This window comes from Nomascus leucogenys, chromosome 12 (assembly GCF_006542625.1).
Source record: "Nomascus leucogenys isolate Asia chromosome 12, Asia_NLE_v1, whole genome shotgun sequence".
Lineage (NCBI taxonomy): Eukaryota > Metazoa > Chordata > Mammalia > Primates > Hylobatidae > Nomascus > Nomascus leucogenys.
The window spans coordinates 53,305,912-53,320,588 of NC_044392.1; the positions used below are offsets into that span (position 1 = coordinate 53,305,912).

Below are 14,677 nucleotides of genomic sequence, written 5' to 3' on the forward strand. Positions count from 1 at the left end.
ATGACCCATTAATTACAGTCTTTAAAAGTGTACATGTATTGTTACTGAAAGCCCAGGAGTTCGGTCTAGGCCCTGCTGCTCAGCTCTCAGAAAGCCAATCACTGAGACATTGAGTATTGCTGAGGAAGAAGGCTTTAATTGGGTGCTGCAGCTGAGGAGATGGGAGATCAGTCTCAAATCAATCTCCCTGATCAACTAAAGTGAGGGGTTTATGTAGCAAGGAAGAAATGTAATTGTGGGTGGGAAAAGAGGAACTAGGGAAGGGTGAGGAAGCACTCATGATGAGTGAGGGGACTGGCGTCTCATTGTCTGGAGGCTGTGATCTGCTGAGTTTCAGGTCTATGATGCTTTTTGAGAGGCCTGAGAGGCCTTTGCTGAGGAAGGAACTCAGATAAAACAAATGTAAGTTTCAAGCTTTAAGACCAGAAGGGCCCATTTCTATGTCTATCCAAAAACACTGTCTGTGGGACTCTTGGGTCGATTTCAGTCCCCATTTTCTATTTGTCAGTTCCTCAATCATGGGGAATCTGGTCATCCATCTTTCTGGCTGCGTCATGTGGAGAAGGGGCATCCTGAGCAGCTTCACACCATGGGTGACTGCATGGCCACCCAGGAATCAAACATTCATCTAATACTGTAGTTTGTCCTGAAACACAATCTTCCTCTCTCCAGTCCCCCGCTTCCATTAAAGACAAAACACAGCAGGACCAACCTACCTGCAAAGGAAGCTTCAGTCCCATATACTTGGCCTGATTACCCACACAAAGTGCAGCAAGAATCCTTATTCATATAGGCTCTCCGAAATAGGCTTTGCTGGAATATTTCACAATGCCATTTCAGGCAAAGCCCTGGGAAAATTACCAATTCCTCCACTTGTGTCCCATTATAAAAGAAAACAGAATCTTATTGAACTTATGCAAACAAACACATTGTCATGAGTTAAGAATATTCAGTTTACAAATTCGGGAGAAATTTGGCAGAGAGAGAAAAATAAGCCTCAAATTCTATTTAGAAGACTATTCTACTCAATTGTTGCAGGCTATAAATAGCTCAAAAGGAAACAAGTTCTCCAGACTCTGAAGAATCAACAATGTTTGAAACAAACAAAGGCCATAAAAACTTATTTCAGTCCTCTATTAGTTCAATCCATGCAATCAACTCCTGCTCTGCGTCACATTGGGCTAGCAATCTCCATGAACACATCAGTCTTTCTATTAACGACCTGGAAAATTTCTCTTTACCTCAATGGCACGAGCTCCAAAGTAATCAGAAGAGTCCTGCATCCAAGAGTCCTTTTCATGGACTTCCCCAAAGAAGCAAGGCCTGGACTGTAACTGATTATAAGTCACTTTTTGAGAAGAATCAAAGCAAAACAACAATTGTGGATGACAAAAGCCTTAAGACAGCCATAGTTATAGATACAGTTGACAAGGGAATTCGGTTGTTTCTGTGGCACACAACAATTTAACATAATAATCATAACTATTACTGACAGCATATCAGAACTCTAGGAATCTCATGCAATCCTGGAACGCACATTAACAACACATCTGTGTCAACAGAACCCAAAGGAAGTGAAACACCACCTCAGATTTGACAATGCTTCGTGCATAATTCTATATAACAAATAAACCTAAGAAGCCTAATATAGCTCTCTTGGACCTCAAGAACCTAGTATCCAAAAAGTTAATTTGAGGCCCAAATGGCTGAATTTAGAAACTTTACTCTTAGAAAGTTTGCCAGATATCGAAGTTTTGAGACACTTGACATCACAAAATAGGATCACAGGTCACCTTAGAATAGTCAATCATTTAGCCAAAATGATAAAACAAAAATGTTCACGCTTTGCTAGAAAAGAGGCTGAGTTTTCTAAACGGTAAGAGCTAACAAAGACAACATGAGGCCATGTGTATCTGTCTCTCCCTTCTTTTGCCCTGCAGTTTACTTTGAAAGTAAACAAAAATATTTTATCTATTATTAATACTACACAAACATTTTGATCAAAAGAGAAAACCAAATTTTACCTTTGTGTGGTGTATTAAAATGTTAAAGCTAATTTTAATAAAACCTTATACACACGTTTAATTATAATCAGTTTGACCAGAGCTCGGATTTTAAGGCAGTAGTTTGCCAATGCTCCCAGCTGAATAAAGCCCTTCCTTCTGCAACTGGGTGTCTGAGAAGTTTTGTTTGCGACTCGTCCTGCTGCATTTCTTGGTTCCCTTACCTGGAAGCGAGGTGACTGACAGAGGCAGCCCCTTAGGTGACTGACAGAGGGCCGAGGCAGCCCCTTAGGCGGCTTAAGCCTGCGCTGTGCAGCGTCTCTGCAGGAGACTCCGGCCAGCCTGAGTGACCTGATCCAAAGAGCGCTCCAGCCTAGGCAATTGCCCTGGTGGAAAGCCTCGCCAGAGCAACGGGTAGCAGGCCGCCGCGGAGGATTAACATAGTGGCTGAACACAGGGAAGGAACTGGCACTTGGAGTCCAGACATCTGAAACTTGGTAAGACTAGTCTTTGGAACTTGCCCACTCCATTTGAGTGGAAGTGTGGCCTGATCACCCACGGCGTGCCTTTATCAGCACTTTGGATGTGGTTTTGACTTGGTTTCAATTGCTTGACAGGACTGGTCTTGGGAACTTGCGCACTCCATTTGAGTGGAAGCGTGGCCTGATCGCCCACGGCGTGCCTGTACCGGCACTTAGGTTTTTGTTTTTGACTTGACTTAGATTGCGTGATACTTTGGTTTTGGTTTTGACCTGGCTTGGATTTCTGGATACTTTGATTTTGGTTTTGATTTTGGTTTGGTGTAAACTGCAGAAGTGTGTGTGTGCCCTTTTTACCTGTTTTTTGTTTTGTGGTGTGCGGCGTGTGGTGTGAGCGTGGTGTTTTGTCTTGAAGAAACGTGGGTCAGGCACAAATAAGCCCACCCCACTAGGAACTATGTTAAAAAATTTCAAGAAAGGATTCAATGGAGACTGTGGAGTCACTATGACTCCAGGAAAACTTAGAACTTCATGTGAAATAGACTGGCCAGCATTAGATGTAGGTTAGCCACCAGAAGGAAGCCTGGACCGGTCCCTTGTTTCAAAGGTATGGCACAAGGTAACCTCTAAGCCAAGGCACCGAGACCAGTTTCCGTAGGTAGACAGTTACAGCTGGTTTTAGACCCCCTTTCCCCGCCCACAGTAGTTAAGAGAACAGCAGCATAAGCAGCTGGCAGAGGCAAGGAAAGACCAGCAGAGAGAAAAAGAGGCCATCTATACCAATTCTGAGTTAATTTAGACTAAACAAGGTCTTATTAATAGCAAAGGACAATTGAAATCCCAAACTTACGAAGTTTTCAACAAAAGTGAAATTTGCTAAAAGTTAACAGTGTAACATGTATTATGGTAACTTCGAATCTTGTGGCCTTAGACAGTCTAGTCCAAAGACACAAAGAAAGTTCGCTTTAAAAAAGGAAAAAAAAGGGGGAGGCGGAATTTATACAAAAAAAAAATGTTATATGGTAAATTCTTGTCCTGAAATAAATTAACTGGTTGTTTAAAGAAAAAAGTGTTTGTAACAAGTCAGAAAATTGAGACATGTTGAAAAATTGTCTGCGGAAGTCGTGAAAGAAAAAAAGTTATAAAACATTTTATGCAAAAAAAGTTGTATAATTTAAAAGTAATAAGGCCTCCTGAGTACTATTAAAGAAACAGTTTATGTGCAAGGTGTATAAGAAAAGTAAAATATACCTTTGGTAAACAGATTATAAGGAGGCATAAAAAAAAAAGTCAGTTTGACCGTGAGGTAAGAGTTCCAAAAACCTTTCATAACCTTTTATGCTTTTGTATTAAGGAGTAGATAAATGCTCTAGAAAACCCTGATATTGCAATACACGGGCCCAGATGCTGGCCTTGCATCAGTGTGCTCCTGAGCGTAAAGTCTAATTTATAGAAAATCTCTGAATTTGAGAGGCCAGAGTGCGTGGATCACTTGAACTTAGGAGTTTGAGTCTAGCCTGGGCAATATGGCGAAACATTGTGTCTACCAAAACACACACACACACACACACACAAAGAAAGGAAAGAAAGAAAGAAGAAAGAAAAAAGAAAAGAAAAGAAAGAAAGGGAAAGAAAAGACAGTCTCTGAACTAAACTTATCCCTCAAACTCCAGCCTTACAATTCTCACGTGCCCACCTCTTCTGTCTAGAGGAAGAGGGGGCATGAGGTGGAAAACGGGACATGTGGGACTGTTGGACCTAAAGGGATTGAATGGTTTCAACTTCTGGTTCTGTGTCTCATGAAAGTAGTTCATTTTGTTTGTCATCCTCCCCAGGGTCTGAAGACAAGGCATTAATTGGTGTCAATATTCAAGATATAGCAGGAGAAGGGGCCTTTTTCAGACCCAGGAGTCAAAGCCCTGGAAGCTAATAGCATAAGGATTAGTTAATAGGACATTTGTACTGCAGAAAGTTCTATTTCTCTCTAACGTGTCACCAATAAAAACACTATGATCTGCTGTCCAGTAGTTACTGCCTGCAGCACTTCAAACCATTGTATTAAAGTGGTTAGGATACTCCTTGCATGTAACTAATTGTCAGCATTCTAATGACAGAACTGTGACCGAAAGCATAAAAAATGTGACAGAACCCATGCCAAACTTTTCAAAGTAAGACAATTAAATTTTCTCTCCATCATTTAACAAAATACTAAATGCAAATATCAGTTTTGGAAATTCAGTATGAGGATAAATAATCTCCTTTTATTTAAATACTATACAACAAAACAAGAACAAAGTGAGAATAAACACACAGTCATTTTTTTTCGGCTATTTTATTTATTTATTTTGAGACAGAATCTCCCTCTGTCACCCAGGTTGGGGTACAGTGGCAGGATCTCAGCTCACTGCAACCTCTGCCTTCGAGTCCCGGGTTCAAGGGATTCTCCTGCCTCAGCCTCCTGAGTAACTGGAATTACAGGTATGCACCACCATGCCCAGCTGATTTTTGTATTTTTAGTAAAGACAGGGTTTCGCCATGTTGGCCAGGCTTCTGGCCTTGAACTCCTGGCCTTCAGTGATCTGCCCGACTCGGCCTCCCAAAGTGCTGAAATTATAGGAATAAGCCACCACACCCGGCCTTCTTTTCAGCTATTTTAAAAGAGCATAATCACATATTTCCGAGATTGGTTTCTCGATATGGTACTGACTACTGATTAGGTTGCTTTCACCATTAAAATCTTCAAACCAGTGCAACAATTGTACATGTTTTGTTTTCAAGTACACACATGAAGGCCCAACAGTGATACAAGGCTTGGGATCAAAAATCACTAGAAATTCTCACAGCTTGTTTTCATTACCACTTCATCCAAGTGAATGTCACTTAATTTTAATAATGCTAAACACAACTAAAGGAGGTTGAGAGAAATCCAATCAATATCATATCCTTAAGGACAAGGCCAATCTTTCTGGATGTTGGAACTTTGTACCCACATCACAGTTTTTCCTCATTAAAGGAAAGGGTCTGCAACCAACTCAAATGATTGATTGAAACCAACTCATATTACTGATTGCATTGAATGTGTACCAAACCTCAGGCCATGGGTCCCTGAATCCTAGTGTTCCTGTGACATCCCCTTGGGGTAGTGGAACACTACCTTTCAATGATGGGAAGTCTTGGGCAGGAGCGAGTCTCCTTCCCTTGTCCAGTATAGACAGCTTTTGTGTCTAACTCTACCTCAGCAGCTGGCTATACCTGGGGCCAAGGGTTGGAAGGGTTCCTTCCTCCAACATCAATGGTAGATGCCTTTTGTTTCATGTGAGAGAAGTGACCAGGTATTGTGCCTGTACTCTGGTGGTGGCCAATCATGGCCTATATGCCTCCACCACTGCGGCAAGCTCAAGAAATTCTCTTTCCCTGCCACATGTGTCTTTTCAGCACTTTGGATGTGAGAGGAAAGACCCAGCGAATGGGCAAAAAACATGCTATGTATCTGGAACTCTCAGACTAAGCTGTCACAATAGTTCACACTTGGCCTTTAAGAAACGATAAAAACTTCAGTGTTTGGTTTCCTGTTTCTGTGTTAGCTTGCTAAAGATAATGTGCACTGCTTTGGACCTGGCGCAGTCGTTCACATCTGTAATCTCAGCACTTTGGGAGGCTGAGGTGGTGGATCACGAGGTCAAGAGTTCGAGACCAGCCTGGCCAATATAGTGAAACCCTGTCTCTACTAAAAATACAAAAATTAGCTGGGCATGGTGGCGCATGACTGTAGTCCCAGCAACTTGGGAGGCTGAGGCAGAAGAATCGCTTGAATCTAGGAGTTGGAGGTTGCAGTGAGCTGAAATTGTGCCACTGCACTCCAGCCTGGTGACAGAGCTAGACTGCGTCTCAAAAAAAAAAATTATATATATATATATATAAAACAATGTGCACTTCTTTGAATATTTAACCCTTTTCTGCCCATTAAACCATTAGAGCTGGCGTTTCCTTTTCTATCCCATCTGAGAGACTTAAATGCATTGTAATTCGCAGCAATTAGTATTATACTGGAGATGACAGCATAGTTAGTCTCATTCCCACCACCTCATTGTATGATTTCTGCATTTTTGCTTTGTTTATAAAATCTCTTCCTGCCTTTCTTAACTAGACTGGTCTGTCCGGGTGAATTTTCTGTTTTCCTGTAGTGTTTTTGAAATTCCATGTCCCTGATTAGTTAATATATTTTCTTAGATCTCAGGTGCACAGGGAGAAGGTAATCATGTACCTTAGCTCAGGGCACATTATGGTGGCTGCTCTCAGCAAGGCCCTTACTGTCTTTCCTTCTTTTCTCTGTTTATCCCACTCCCATTTCCCTGTCCACTTCCAGAAACACTTTCTGAAGAGTTTAATATATGCTCTTTTATCTCACACTTTCTCTGCATAACAATAAGGGTATGTGTTTGGAAAACATACATTGATCTTTAGGGATGGAGGATGTTAAAACAACTTTAAAGTGTGAATTGGTTTCCAAAAACCCATTCCATCCTCTTTACTCCATTCTGTGTACTATCTTCTCAACTTTTCTATTCAAATAGAAAAGTTTGTGTATAAATGTGGGGAGGAAGAAAAGAGTCAAGCCAATGTAAAATGGGCAAAACACTTGAACAGTGTTTGTTTACCAAAGAGAATTTCTTAATGGCCAAATGGCATAAGAAAGAATTCTTGGCATCATTACTCATTCAGGAAACACAAATTTAAAATGCCATGATATACCATTATACACCCATCAGAATGGGTAACATTTAAGAGACAGGGGAAACCACTAGCTTATAAAAACGCAGAGCAACTGTAACTCTTGTTGCTGGCAAGAGAATACAATAGTATGGGTGGGAGTGGTGACTCATGCCTGTAATCCCAGCACTTTGGGAGGCCGAGCTAGGTGGATCACTTGAGGTCAGGAGTTTGAGATCAGCCTGGCCAATGTGGTGCAACCCCATCTCTACTAAAAGATACAAAAATTAGCTGGGCGTGGTGATGGGCACCTGTAATCCCAGTTACTTGGGAGGTTGAGGTTGAAGTAGGAGAATTGCTTGAACCCGGGAGGCAGAGGTTGTAGTGAGCAGAGATCGTACAATTGCACTCCAGCCTGGGTGACAAAGTGAGACTGTCTCAAAAATAAAATAAAATAAAATAAAGCAAATAAAATAAAAGAGAATACAATGGTGCCATCATTCTAAAATACTGTCTGATAGTTTCTAATACAGTTAAAAATACACCTACTTCATGACCCAGCCATTCCATTGCTCGGTTCATGCTCAACAGAATTGAAGGCACAGTACCATAAAAAGACCCATAGTAGAATATTTGTAAACACCTTATTCACAATAGCCCAAACTAGAAATATCGCAGTTGTCCATCAACTGTAGTATACTCACATGTTGGAATAACACTCATTAATAACAGCAAAGAGCTGAGATACATGCCATAAAATGGAAGCGTCTCATAACAATTGTTGTATTTAAAAAAAGAAAAACACAGGCAAAATCAGTGTAGTCCTTTACATGATTTCTACAAGAAGCAAAAGCATACCACAGAGATAGAAATCAAATAGTGATTGCCTAAGTGGGGATGGGGTGAAGATTGACTGAAAAGGGGCTCTCACGACTTTTTGGTCTGTTGAAAATGTCCTGTAACTTGATCTAGGAGATGGTTTCTTTTGTCAAAATGTACTGGGCCATGCACTTAAGATTGGTGCACTTTGGTCTCTGTGGATTATTATTCAGTCATTTATTGGTAGCAAAAAATAAATAAATAAAAACAAAATTAAAAATTGGGGTTGGAGAATGTCATTAACTTTAGATTTTATTGTATTCGTTAGGTTTTACTTAAAATACCCAGTTGGAGTGCAAACTCTCATCTTCTCTTGTTCATTTCTGATTTGGCCTGAAAAGGCCCCACGGATTCTTGAAATATCAGAGTCAGAAAAGCGGGTACAGCCACATCATGTCAACAGTAAAAGATTCCAATAAGGCTGACTGAGAGGGAGCACCTCACCTTTTGGGTGTTGTACTTGCTCAGAGAGGAGGCAAAAGTCTTTCAAGATAACCGGACCCCTAGGCGTGCAGGGTAGGGGTTCCTTCTATTCTCAACACTACCGGGAGTTCCTAAGCCACGGGAAAGTTGTGACCTCTCTAGCCGCAGGTCAGCGGCGCAGCCTAGGCTGAGATTGGAGGCAAAAGGGAAAGAAAAGCACTACACCCTAGAATGGATGTGGTCACGACTCGGATTCCAGCCAAGGCTGCTGTGGCCACAGCGCAGAGTACTAACAACAATACGATCACCGCAAGCCACAGGAGCTGAAGCGCGCCTTCGAGGCTCTTTTCTTTAAACTTAATGCAGGCCTGCTTCCATTTTGGAGACCTAAGGGTGCGCGTAGATTTCATTCGTTCTTGGTGTCTCTCCGTTTTTCCTCCCTTTCTTCCCCATTCTGCTACAATAAAAAAACACTTCTCATCTCTCCCTTGTGTACTCCTTACCGCTGCACAAAGCTACTGGAAAGTTTCGTCTCCTTGGTCCACGCCTCTACAGACTTCCTTGCCCTCCTCCTCCCAGTTCCCTGTTGGATTCACCCCTTGCCCGGCTCCGGCCTCCTGCGCAAGACAGGCACCCAAAAACAGCGCAGCTGAGTCCCCACAGCTCCCTGCCTAAGAGTGGCAAGAGAGGTCACTGGAGGCCTCGCCACTTGCGCGCCCCACAGATGCCCGATAAAGCAATCGGAATAAATGCTTTTTAAAAAGAACCTACTTCCCCTTCGTGACGAGCCTCGGCAACATGTCGAAATCCTGTCTCTACAAAAAATACAAAAATTAGCCGGGCGTGGTGGCGCGCGCCTGTCTTCTCAGCTACTTGGGGCTGAGGCAAGAAGATCACTTGGCCCCGGGAGGTCGAGGCTGCAGTGGGCCTTGTTTGCACCACTGCACTCCAGCCTGGGCGACCAAGTGAGACCCTGTCGCAAAACAAAACAAAACTTCCCCACAGAAAAATAGTTCATGATTTACATTCTCAGAACTCTTCAAAGGACTAAAAGTTAAAGGCGACAATGGATTCACTCGACGAGTCTTAGTCCTGCGCCCTGGTGAGTGGCAGACCCAGCTCCCCGCGAGGGGACCACGAGGAACTCTCACCACGATCCTTGCCCTGGTGGAGCCCCCCTGCGGACACAGGATCCGAAGATGGCAGCGGAAGCTCTGCAGAGGCCCCTAAAGCGACTGGGCAGGGTGGGCACAGGCTCCCTCACGGGGTGAAGGCGGCGCAAAGAACGGGAAGAGCCATCCTGGGAGCCCACCGGGCATTCAGCTTCCCATGGGCCCCCAGGCGGCTCGGGCCCGGGTCGCAGACTGGGGCGTTTCCGGGGACTTCTGAAGCAGGCGAGGGGCCAGGGCGGGCGAAGGCCATTCGACCGTCCTTCTGGCTCCAGAATCTCCCAACGGGCGGGTGTGCAACGTGATCAGCGTGACTCGCCGCTCTAATCTCTCTGGTTTTCCCTCCTGAGGGGCAGGCCCTCAGGACAAAAGGGATGGGGAGAGTTTGGTGAGTGTGCCCTGCATGTAGCGCCCGGTAGAATCAGTAGTAGTGGCCTCCGTGGCGCAATCAGTTAGTGCGTTTGGCTGTTAACAGAAAGGCTGGTGGTCCGAACCCAACCAGGGACGACGCCTCGCTTTGTTGTTTTAACCGGTTTCTGTTGATATACAATCAACTCCAGCGTAATCAGGAGACACACATATCCTCTTCCCCATCTTCTTAGGTCTGAGGCTTGGCAAGGGCCATGGTGCCTTGTACCTGTCAAACTCAAGAATCCCAGAGACCTTAGACAGGAACTCACTTCTGGTGTGATAAAAATGTTCTTTGCTCCCATGGAAGGCTTGGGGGAGTAAAGTGCCTCGAGCTTTTCGTGTTTAATAATAGGAGACCTGTTACAGTAGTATTCTGTCCCCGGATGTGCCTGGGTTTAGTAATTCCTCTATCAATAATGTGACCAGTGGACTCAGTCATCCTCATGGTGATCCTCGCCATTGTTTGTGAAAACAGCGTTTCTTCCTCTGTTTGTGCGTGATTTAACCCTTTTCAAGATGTTTTTGAAATGAGATGGGTTTCATGACTTTAGGATTACAAATGATGCTGCAATCTCCACTATTCTTGTACATATATCTTTGGACACTCGTGCAGATATTTCTATAGTGTAGAGAAGAGGACGTGCCATTTTTACATTACAGCATTTATTGAATGCTTCTAATTTAGTACATTCCGCAAATTTATCTTCCGTGGGAGCAGTAGCAAATCATACTCCAATTTGTTTCCCAGTTCCATCAATGTCCCTTTTGTCATTTACTTGCCGGCACAACAAACTTTCTACACATCGATGTATGATATTCCACTGAGAGGAGAGGTGTCCTCCTGTAACTGAGGCGGTGTACAACCGAAGGAAATGGTGGACATTACGCACAGATATTCTGTGGCATGGGATGAGCTGCTAAACTTCTAGGATGTTTTAAAGTCCTCCAACATCTGTAATTGTTTTCTGTGGTGACCAAGTCACGTGGGTCTGGAGAAGATGGGCCACAGTGACCTCTTTGTCAGCTTTCTGTCAAGTCGCTTATACAAGGGGAGCAAAATCACAAAGGTCCCAGATACATTTTTCTTCTCCCCTTTCCTCTTTTCTTCATAAACCTTGGTTTTGCTTTTGTTTGACCAAACCGATGTAATGCCTGTTCTCCCTCCTATACAATGGTAAATTAACGTGCAAATAGCTATCCCTTTATTATTCTTTGATAGATTTCTGCAGTGGCTATGTCCATAAAAATTAGCCCATTTGCGATACATCACTGGAACCAACAGAACCCTGCACCCAACAGGCACCTTGTGCAGACCTGGACCCTTAGAGGTATTGGCTCATGTTCCTTCGGTTCTTCTACTGAATATCATGAGTAGAAACTGAGCTCTTTGGCTTTTACCCACTACTATGGCTATAGTACATTTTTTCTCTCTCGTCTCTCTCATTTTTGTATCATGATTTTCTGCCGTCAGTGGCATCAGTGTGGATTTCTGGTTTTGATGTTATCGAGTGAACTTCTGGGATTGTTTTATGACTATATAACCGTCAGTATTAAATCCTTCTGTTGATGAAGATTTGTGTTATTCCCAGTTTTTCCTTAGCATAAAAATGAGGTTAATAAGAACATTTTTGGTAGAACCCTTGTTGGATGTATTGTTCATTTAATGGGGGTAATCAATAAAAGTAAGTGTGCTTCCTTTTCAGGTAGGCTTAACTAGATGAAAAACTGCCAATTATTAGAAAAGCTGTTGTGCTAAATTGCAGTCCAACTAACATCACCCAGCAATATCATACACACTCTGTATGAGGAAGCAGGAGAGGCAACAACTTTCAAAATCAGTTTTTCTGTTTCCTTTCATTTTATAGTGAACCCTTAATGGCATCCTTGAAGGTGGCTGTGGTCACACCAAGTGTCACCACCAGCCTATTCAAGTCCTGCCGCAGAGCCATGGAGTGATACCCCAGGGCATCCCAGCCAAGTCTCAGGCTCATAAACACCAGGCAGGAATAGATGCCTATGAAAGGAGAAGGGTCAGATGATTCCTCCCTCTCCCACCATGTCTGTGCCTCTCTTTGCAGCTGCTGTGCCGCTAAAAAAAATTGCTCACACTTATTTTGTCAAAGATAAAGTCAGACATTAGTCAAAGCTGTGAAAGCAGATTTTATTCAGTAACTACTGATCGTGGAGGAAGGGGCTGAGCTCCATCGCATTTGTGCAGAGGTGATGGCATTCTAATCAGAGAGTGAGGCAGGGGAGAGGGCACAGCACAAGTGAAACATTACAAAAGATTGGTCATTGTAAGCTTCTGCCTCATCAAGACAGCTGTGTCTGCCAGCTGGCAATATTAGACGTTAGGATTCTAACGTCCCACAGAGACCGGAAGACAGAGACTCAGTCCTTCCTGAGGACTATACCTCAAAGGAATGGCTTTCAGATCCTGGGGAAAGACACACTGGAGTCCCTAGGAGATACACACATATCTCAAAGGGGTGGAGGAAGGATTCCCTTCTTAGTAAGTGCTATAAGAAAGAACCTACCATCAGCAGCAGGTATTGGCTAGAACTAAAGTAAGTTCCCCTGGCAGCCTTGAGCTTTCTTAGGCAGGCATTGCCGTGGGAGCCTAGGGTCATCCACGGGATATGGTCTTATGCTATTAGAAGTCATGATAGAGTCTGATCATCTCTTAGCACAGAGGTTTAAACTGAGTCTTTGTGTGCTGAGTTTGGTGGTTCTCATTTTCCACTCCCCTATTCCATGGTCAAGATTTTACTGGACTCTGATAGATGGACAAGGCCACGGGCCATTTTCAGTGACATTCCAGCAGCCTAGGCATATCTATTGAGATCTAAATGAAAACAAAGAAAACCATGAGATTGAGAGTGGGCCCCACAATAGGTGCGCATTACCAATATTCAGGAGATAAAAATGTATCTAGGCTTTGTCAAAATGGAAAGTGACTTATGCAGCCAGGATGAAATTCAAACTTACATTGTCAAAGTATACAGCCTATTGATATTTTGTATAAGAAAGCCATGGCAAAATGACAATCCACAAGTGGCAATGGTATGTACGGGTAGGGAGAGACTTCACAAGGTAAAAATTATCCTCACTTTAAATGAAACTCCTATGTGTTGCTGCAGTAAGGGAACAGAAGCCAATGTTATGCTGGAATATATTAATTCTCATGGGATAAACAGGCAGGACATGATGCTACATTTATTAGTCACTTCTATTGAGAGTTTTTGTGAAGGTTAATTTTTGTGGCAATTTTACTGGGCCAGAGGGTGCCCAGATATTTGGTTAGACACGATTTCTCACTATGTCTCTGAGGGTGTTTCTGGAAGAGATTGACATTTGAATCAGTAAACTGAGTGAAGCAGATTGCCCTCCTGGGTGTGAGTGGGCCTCATCCAACCCATGGATGGCTTGAATAGGATGAAGGGTTAAGAAAGAAGTTTTTCTGCTCCACTGTCTTTGAGCTGGGACATCAGTCTTCTTCCTTAAGCCTTGGACTTGGTCTTGAACTGTATTTGACTCTCCTAGGTCTAGAGCTTACTCAGAGTAGAACTTGGGCTTCTCTGCTTCTGTGTGCGCGCGTGTGTGTGTGTGTGCGTGTGTGTGTGCGTGTGTGTGTGTGTGTGTGTGTGTGTGTGTGTGTGTGTGTGTGTTCATGCTCATTTCTTTCTTTGGAGAACTAAGACTAATATAGTATTATATGCCAGTTGCCAGTTTTTGTCTTTATTCTTTTGAAAGGTGTAAAATACATAAATAAAACAAAATCCTGGAGGGTTCTCAAAGAAGAACAGTAAGGATTACTAGAAGTTTTAAACTTCTAGGAAAAGCCCTAAGAACAGCTTTTGTTAAAACTGTCTTCAAGAAAATAAAGGGTGTTGGGAAAAATACTGTCGCCTTGATGTTTTTAAGCAAAGGCATGATCAGTTAAGGAGAAATATACTTAGGTTTTTTTAAGTTAATTTTTATGTTTTAATCACATACAATCTTAAGAACTCAGAGAGAAAAAGAGAGATCCCTTGTACCCTTTACTCGGTTTTCTCCAATGGTAACATCTTGGTAATATTTCCAAAATGGTAATTTTTGGAAATACTGCAAATGTATTGCAAATGCCACAGTACCAGGAGATTGACATTGATACAAGCAAGGTACAGAACATTTCCATCAACGCTGGGATTCATCATGTTGCCTTTTTATAGCCTTTTTATGAACCTGTCTCTTCAGTGCTGCTCCTCCTTCCCTCCTTAACCCCTGGCAACTACTAATCTATTCCCCATTCATATAATTTATTCATTTCAAGAGTGTTACGTAAGTGGAATCCTACATGTCACCTTTGGGATTACCCTTTGTCCGCTCAGCATAATTCTGTGGAGATTCATCCAGGTTATTGTGGGTATCAATAGTTTGTTGTTTTTTAAAATAATTATTGAGGACTATTCAATGCTATGGATATATAACACAATTTGTTTAATCATTCAACTCATGAAAGTCGTCTATACATTTTTTCCCCAATTTTGGCTATTAAAAACAAGGCTGCTATAAACTTTAAGTACATGGATTTTGTGTGAACATAAGATTCTATTCCTCTGTG

At 42.7% G+C, this 14,677-nt stretch overlaps 1 pseudogene; it reads right to left on the bottom strand.

Annotated features, from left to right (window-relative positions):
• Nucleotides 1-9,387: 9,387 nt before the first annotated feature.
• Nucleotides 9,388-10,534, bottom strand: LOC101176809 (annotated as a pseudogene).
• Nucleotides 10,535-14,677: the final 4,143 nt, after the last annotated feature.